The sequence below is a fragment of the Cupressus sempervirens genome, chromosome 6, assembly GCF_028749045.1.
Source record: "Cupressus sempervirens isolate cs-2001-9-10 chromosome 6, ASM2874904v1, whole genome shotgun sequence".
NCBI classification, from domain to species: Eukaryota; Viridiplantae; Streptophyta; class Pinopsida; order Cupressales; family Cupressaceae; genus Cupressus; species Cupressus sempervirens.
Window position 1 is genome coordinate 97912701 of NC_143123.1, and position 8503 is coordinate 97921203.

The 8503-nt window shown below is 31.6% G+C and overlaps 1 pseudogene; it reads left to right on the forward strand.

Annotated features, from left to right (window-relative positions):
• The first annotated feature begins 7009 nt into the window (after positions 1-7009).
• Positions 7010-8108, forward strand: LOC149551410 (methylesterase 1 pseudogene; annotated as a pseudogene).
• The last annotated feature ends 395 nt before the right edge of the window (positions 8109-8503 follow it).

Sequence of the window (8503 nt, forward strand, 5' to 3'; positions counted from 1 at the left end):
CATCATTTGTAATGAAAGCTACACAAGTATGTCCATACAAAAAAATACAACCCAAACCATTTGTTCTAGATGTTTTGTAGAAAAAGGGGTTCATTGATTCTCTTTGGAAAATAACTTAGACCTCGAAAAACAACCAAACATCCTCACAAGACTCTCCCAAGTTGAAGAAATGCTTATTGCAAGGGTTACCCCTATCTTATTAGTCACCCATGCAAGAGGAGGACAATACAAATATAGTGGACACACCATTGGTTTCCCACAAGATATTTCAATGATTGCTCATCTTCTACCTAGAAGATTACTGGACATTGAACTCCTAATTATACACAGAAAAAATGTGAAAGGACAAAACTATGATTGCTACATCAACAAATATACTATTCTAGATGCTTTAAATTTTAAAATGCAATATGACCCATACTATAAGGATTTTGGTATTGATGTTGACGCACTAAACTAATTACTAGACACAACAGCAAATATATCAAACTTGCTCCACAATTTAATAATAACATCTCCTGATACAATAACACCCAATGAAACCATTTCTACTCCCACTAATGAAATAGACTGCTACAATACATCATCATTTATTCCAAAATTGCCTAATAAACAACATGAGCTACAAATAATTAAGGAAATGATAGGCATCAAAGGTAATGAACCACATATCCTCCCTTGGCCAAAAATTTATAACTCACCAATTAATGAATACAATACCGAGGGCCTATTAAGCATGGCTTTTCCCACCCTATTCCCAACTAGAACATCACTCCCACTACAAATGAGAAGAAAACATGTACAAATGCATGAATATGCATTACATTTATTAAGATATCATGATAACAGATTTGAGAAACATGTATGATTCAAATATTTTATTTACAACTTAATGATGAGACATCATAGCTAGCAAATAGCAGCAATTTTCTTTAAAACAACCTTACATGACCATATACCAAAAACTATCCACCTCCTTTGTGACAGCTTACAAAATGTGCCTAATAATCAATTAACAAATCAACTGATGCATTTTGGAACTTCATTACGGGGTGCCACAAGAGCTTACTAGAATTTAAAAAAGAATAGAATTATCAATAATGATACACCAACTAGGGACACCTACACTATTCTTCACTTTGAGCTCAGTAGACACAAAATGGACATATCTACATGCATTATTCCCATAGGATACAAACTCAAAAATACGCTTCTCAAGGAAAAAATTCATAGATAATAGTGTTGACAACCCACATATTACATCCTTATACATTCACCAAAGATTCACTATATTTTGTGAAGAAGTCATAGAAAAATTACTACAAGCAAAAGATTTTTGGTATAGCTATGAGTGGCAACATCAAGGTTTTACACATATACATGGCTTCATTTGTCTACATAATGCACCGAATATGGACACAATCGATTGGAAAAACCAACTTCAATTAGATTAGGTAAGAAAATTCTTTGACAAATATGTCTCCGCATGGAATCTTCGTACTGAATCTGATAGACAAAATAGATTACACTATAGCCTTAATGATGACCCTTGCATACTAGATACTCAACAAATACTGTCATTAGACCCATTGGCAGATTATGAACAAATTGTAAATATTGTACAGTGACATACAAAATGCTCCGAGTCAACATGTTTGTGGAAAAAATGACAAACTATGCAATGTTGCTACAAAGCTCCATGGGCACAACAACAAACATCTAGCCTAATATGTGACATAGAAGAAAAGAAAACTTAAAATGTAGCTAGAAATGATTATCACCTCAATATCCACAACCCACAAATGCTAGCCATATGGAGGGCTAATGTGGACTGCCAACCAGTCACTTCAAGGAAAGTAGTGCTCAACTACATCTCAAAATATGCCTCAAAAATTGAAAAAAAATCAGAAACATACAATGCCATTTTTTAAAAAATAGTTCATACAAATGAATCAGATGATAATGCATTAATTGCATATCAAAAATTCATGATGGGTTTCATTGCAGAATGTGATATTGGTGCACAAGAAACATATCATATGTTGCAAAAACTATTGCTTGTAATTTGTAGCTACATCAAACCTTTGTGTCTTTGAATGTTAGCAAGAAAATCCTACATCGAATCAACAATTCACAAACAGAAGAAGAATTGAGTACCACTTATATCCACTCATACACTGAGCGCCCCCAAGAACTATATTCTTTCAAATGGCCCAGATGTACTCATACTCATCAAAATGTAGGAAAAATCAATGGCAAAAAAGGAAAACCAATGCAATTGTCAATGTCTATCTCCTATTCCAAAACATTTCAGACGAGAATAGTGATACGTTTGAAACATTTTTCTAGACAGAGCTCTTACTATAAAAACCATTTCAACAAATCACAATACAAATTGGCATGACAAAAGATGAATTTGTTACAAACTAGAAATCATTACAATCAACTAATTACATGATTTTCCACATTAATAGAGTTCAAAACATACCCACTGCAGAACCAACAGATGATACTGACAATGATGACCTCGAAAATCCCAAAGACCTAGACCTATATGAATGGGAATTATTATCCCAAATGGGTGCATCCAATAACTTGAACATTAATGACCTTGACATGCTAGGAAAAAGAGATATTGACATTAAATACTCATGAAATACCAACAACATTTGCCACCAACTAGATGAATCAACTACAACATTCATCCCAAAAGGGAAATTAGATACAAATAACATAATATCACCTTTACAAACAACACATCAAAAATTTCAACTCGGCCAAAAACAACAACTTGTATTAGATATCATTATTAAACACTACACAAACAAATCTGAAAATACATCATTGTGCATGATTATTCAAGGAACAGTAGGTACTGGAAAGTCTTACCTGATTCATTGCATTAGAGAAATCATTAATGTAAGCACTCAAAATGGAAAAAATGCATTGCTAGCACTAGCTCCTATGGGTGTTGTTGCATACAATATACAAGCTACAACAATCCACACATGCTTACACATTCCAATTAAAGATATGCATCCCTTACAAGGCTAGTCATTAACAACTCTACAAGAAGACTTGAAACATGTTAGATACATTCTAATCGATGAAATGAGCTTCTTAGGCCCAAAACTACTATTGAAAATTAATAATCGTCTATGTCAGGCATTTTCTTAAAACCAACACGAACCATTTGGTGAAATCTCAATCATTCTTGTCGGTGACTTAGGCCAGCTTCCACCAGTTATGGACAATCCAATTTATGCCTCACACTCAACAACCCTCATGGTGTGGAACACATTCAATGTAGCAATCACATTAGATATAGTTTTTTTCCAACAAGGACATCCTGAACCCTAGATAAAGTTTCATAAAATCCTACAAAATATTTGAAATGTTGTACCAATCAAACAAGATTGGGAAGCACTAATGACTCAAACAAAAGATAATCTCAATGAAAATCAAAACATCGAGTTCAATAAATTCACCCATCTATTTGCAACCAATGAATACGCAATAAATCATAACAGAAAAATGCTCAAAAACTTGAACCTTCCAATTTCCTGTAGCACTACTAGAGTTGTTGCACACAATTCAAATGAACATACTGAAGACAAACAACTCCCACAAGAGGTGCTCCTTTGCATAGGCCAACAAGTAATGCTAACAAAAAATTGGTCTTGTAAATGGATCAATTGGACTTGAGTTAATTCCATAGTTTACGATACAATTTCATCTCCTCCAAATCTACCAAAATATGTAGTTGTAAAATTTGACAATTACACTAGACCACCTTGGGATGCACAAAACCCAAAAAATGATCCAATCACTCGAATTACAAGAGGTCGTCGTACACAAATTCCACTAACAATGGCTTGGGCTATTACTATACAAAAATCTCAAGGACTCACACTAAATAGAGTGACAATAGACATCAGAAGAAGAGAAAGGCAAAGATTAACATTTACAACAATGTCAAGAGTAAAAAATTTGAGCAACCTGCAAATTCACCAACCATTTCCTTTCGAAAGGTACTGCAAGATGGAAAATAATACTTATACAACTGCTAGGAAAAAAAAGGAAGCACATCTACAACTATTATCACCAACCTCATTCCCCACAAAAACCAATATTTTAGCCACAAAGGTAATGAGTCAATTCTCTCTATTTAGTCATATGTATAAATTCACTCCTACAGTTAAAATAAAATTTGACCACAAATTTCTATTATGTTTTACTAACTTAGTTCAAAAAAAAATGTAGGAAAATAATATATAACCATTGGTCACTTGGCTGCTGCAAACTGTTTTTCAACCACACATTCAAATCTTCATGGGTAAGTACTGCCAACTTCACACTCCACACATTTCAAGGTATTTAACCGAAACTAATGTGAAAGAATGAAGACACAAATATTTCTTTCTTTACAAAGTAACTTAGATTATTCTTTTACTATGAAAAAATGCAAACATAAAATCATGTTATCTAATACTAAAAAAGCATACAAATTAACAATTGTAAAATTATTTATTACAGGTAACTCAAATATAGTCAAAGTCATTGAGCTCGTTCACTACAACATAAAATTAATGCTCTTATTTTATGTTCTGTTTCATTTCTTTTTAATTATTAACATTGCACTATTAAGTACTCTCCTAGAACAAAAATGCAATTTTACTACTCCCTTATTACAACGGTACTTCAAAATTTACATGCATTACATAAATATGTCTTCTTACAAACTATTGTTCTTCACTCTATCCAATAAAAAAAAAAAGTCTTTTATTTTGATCTTATTTCTCAATGCATGCTACTTCTTGTGCAAATTCTCAAATTTAAAATCAACCATAACTTGCAAATTTCTATGTAATTCAAAATCTAAATTTGTTTGTCATCATTTCAAATTAACTAATTTCAATATCATCCCTATCGGCTTCTCATTGAACATACTAAAACGTGCAACTACTAGTATATGATTTAAGTTGAGATATGTGAAAAGAAAGTGAAGATTTTAAAAAAATTAATGAACTTTATAGAAGAGTAAGAAATATCTCATAGTAATTGTCCACAAACACTAGAAAAATATTCTACATGAAAAAATGCATAAACACAAAAAAAACCCCTCTATCTATGAAATTAATTAATAAATCATATTAAAAAATATATTTATGATATTTAAAAATTAATTTAAAGAAAAAATCTTAATTCTACTGTTATTTTTATTTATGATTTTTTAAGAATGGGAATCAGACTTTAGAAATTCCTAAAATAGCTTAAAATTTTAATCATTTATATTTTTCTTTATTTTTTATTTATATGAATATTAAATTCACTCAACCTAAAATCATAAATTCTCATTTTAATTTTAAAATCTACTGTTCATTTTTTTTCTTAATAAAGTAATAAAATTATCAATTATTAATGATCTCCTCTATATATAAATTAAACAATATTATCATATTTATTACCAAGACTGCTAAGGATAATATAAAATACAATTGATATGACTGCAAACGCTGTAGATAGTACCTAACAGTATGTGAGTGATGTGCAAGTGTCTGATTTGATGGTTTTCTCATTTAATTTAAAAATCACAGAATCATAGTTCTTAGACTTTTAAATTAATTAATAAATTCAGAAAACCATCAAATCAGGTGCATTCTTCCGGCTATTTAGCCAAGGGCTGAGTTAATGGTTCATGTCATTCCATGCAAATATGCTGCACAACATTCGAGGCGATGCAAATTTTGGGTTGTTTAGCCTGTGTTCAAGGGAAGGCCGTGTCTATACTGCCACGAAAATGCACTTCCTTACGAAGGAGAGGACTTAGAATTTTTTTTTTTAAAGTTTGAAAAAGCAATGTAAAGGAAGTGCATTTTCGTGGTTGTATAGCCACGGGCATCAAGGGAATAGTCCATGGAAAACTTTGAATTTGATAATTTTGATAATTGTGAAATTATTAAAGATCCTACTTTTTCATAAGGACAATCAGAGTTGAACAATTGAAATTATTAAAGATCTTATTTTTTCATAAGGACAATTAGAGTTGAACTATTAGATAAATGGCTGATATATATCAGATCATATTCGAGTTTGGTGGGCATTTAAGAAGTAAATTCTACAAGAAGCAAAATCTATTGCATATTGATATATTTCCACTAAAAAAAGGATAAGTGATACAAAGATCATACTTTTTCATTGAGAGAAATAGAGTTGAACATTTCAATCAGTGGCTGATTTATATCCGACCAGTGTTTGAATTTAAGATATTGTCATTATATCCTTCAACAACTTAAATATGCTAAAAGGGTCATCATATGTTACTTGTAGTTAGTTTCTTTCTTTATTTATTTACATAAGGACCATGTGATAATTGACTAACATAAATGACCATTTCTATATTACATTCAGTATACTTACAAGTTCAGCATGGCTGAAGTTTCTTTGCTTATAATGTTTGAAAATTGTATTCTACATGATTTTATTCTTGGTGGATTCATTTGAAGCCATTTTATTTCACCAACAGACTAAAAATCTATTGATTTTCTATATTCTTTTATTATCATTGCATTCAATATGATTTGATTCTTGGCAGATTCATTTGGAGTCATTCAATTTCACAAACAGACTAAAAACTTATTGATTTTCTATATCTTTTTACTCTCATCATTTATTTTTAAAACATTATCTACTCAAAATTTCCACCATTCATATGAAACATTCTTTAAAAAAAAGAAATTGATAGCATTTTAGAATTTAAAGTCTTAAAAATAGCATTTTGGCTATCAACCTTACTCCCTAATTTCCACCATTTCCTATAAAAATAAAAACCTAACACTTCTTTTCATTTTACTGAAGATAGACATTTTCATTGTTATTGCAGCAGGTCCATCCAAAAGTTATCCACATCCTTTCACCCATAGTCAAGACTTAAATAAGATAGTGAATGATTTCACCATTTGTTTACTCCCTCTTCTTTCTATTTAAATATTGAGTACATTGTATATCATCGGAGATGGAGGCAAAGGCAGAGGTAGGGGCACACTTTGTGTTGGTTCATGGTGCTTGTCATGGAGCTTGGTGTTGGTACAAACTCCTCCCTCTCCTTAAAATGGCAGGCCATGATGCCACTACAATAGATCTTTCTTCTTATGGAATTCATTCAATGGATGCCAATCAAATTCAAAAATGGTCAGACATAAATAAACCTCTTATCCAATTGTTTAACTCTCTTCTTCCCCACCAAAAGGCATGAACAATGATTTTCTCTTTAGGAACATGTATGTAGATATAGATATCAGCATCTTTGTCTTGATATATCTAAATTACAATCATTTATGGACTAAGTAGCCACATGCAGGGATCCAATTTGTCAAATTCACTCAGAAACCTGACCCAAACACGCCTCTTGAAAGATTAATTTTTTCCCTCCATACAATCTAAACTTAAGTTCCATATAATTTTAATTTGTTGACTACAAGTAATATTGGTGGGTCACAGTATGGGAGGCATGAATTTGAGCCTAATGATGGAGGAATTTCCAGAGAAGATCAGAGCTGCTGTGTTTTTGACAACATTCATGCCTCTCAGTGGGAGTTTTTCCATTAAAATGATAAGTGAAATGCAGACTAGAATTCAATCATGGGGAGACACTGAATTCAACATGGGTGAGAATGGAATTCCCATATCATTCAATTTTGGCCCTGATTTTAGAAAACAAATGCTGTACCAAAATTGCCCAATTGAGGTAAACATTATATATCTTCTGCCATTGATATTTCTTTGCTTCTATGATGTGAAGAACTTATATGGAGAAATTCAATGTGCAGGATATAGAGCTAGCGGGATTACTTATGAGGAAGTTTCCTGTGATCCAAGGAGAGGTGGTGTATAGCGAGAAGAGATATGGAAGGGTTCCAAGGTTTTATGTGGTGGCCAAGGATGATAAGGTCATTTGGGAAGAGTTGCAGAAGAAAATGATAGCTGAAAATCCACCTCATAAAGTTTATGAAGTGGAGGGCTCAGATCACAGTGCATTTTTTTGCTATTCTCACCATTTGGCTGAGATTCTTGATGAAATTTCAAGAAACTATGATGCAATTTCTTGAGTCTAATTTTTCAAAAATGACAAAGTTTAGTCATTATCTTGGGAGTGCATAGACGTACTTGTACCTTGGGTTTAGGGCAGACTAGACTCATTTAGTTAGTTTATTATGTTTAAAGATGTATATAATAGAATTTTAAATAAAATAACTTTGTTCTTTTAGATGATGATTTTGTATATGAATAATTGTGTTTATTCTTTTGTTTAAATATCAATTCTGAATAACTGTTTTACTATTTGATGCAAGAGTGAGTTTTAGGCTGAAGTCTTTTCAATTGAGAATCAAAAGTAGAAAGATATATATTTCTTAAGGCATATTTTTAATAGTTTCATTCATAAGCATTCAAAGTCTCATTTCTTAATATGATAAAGAGTAATTATGTACTAGTTTCAATTGAA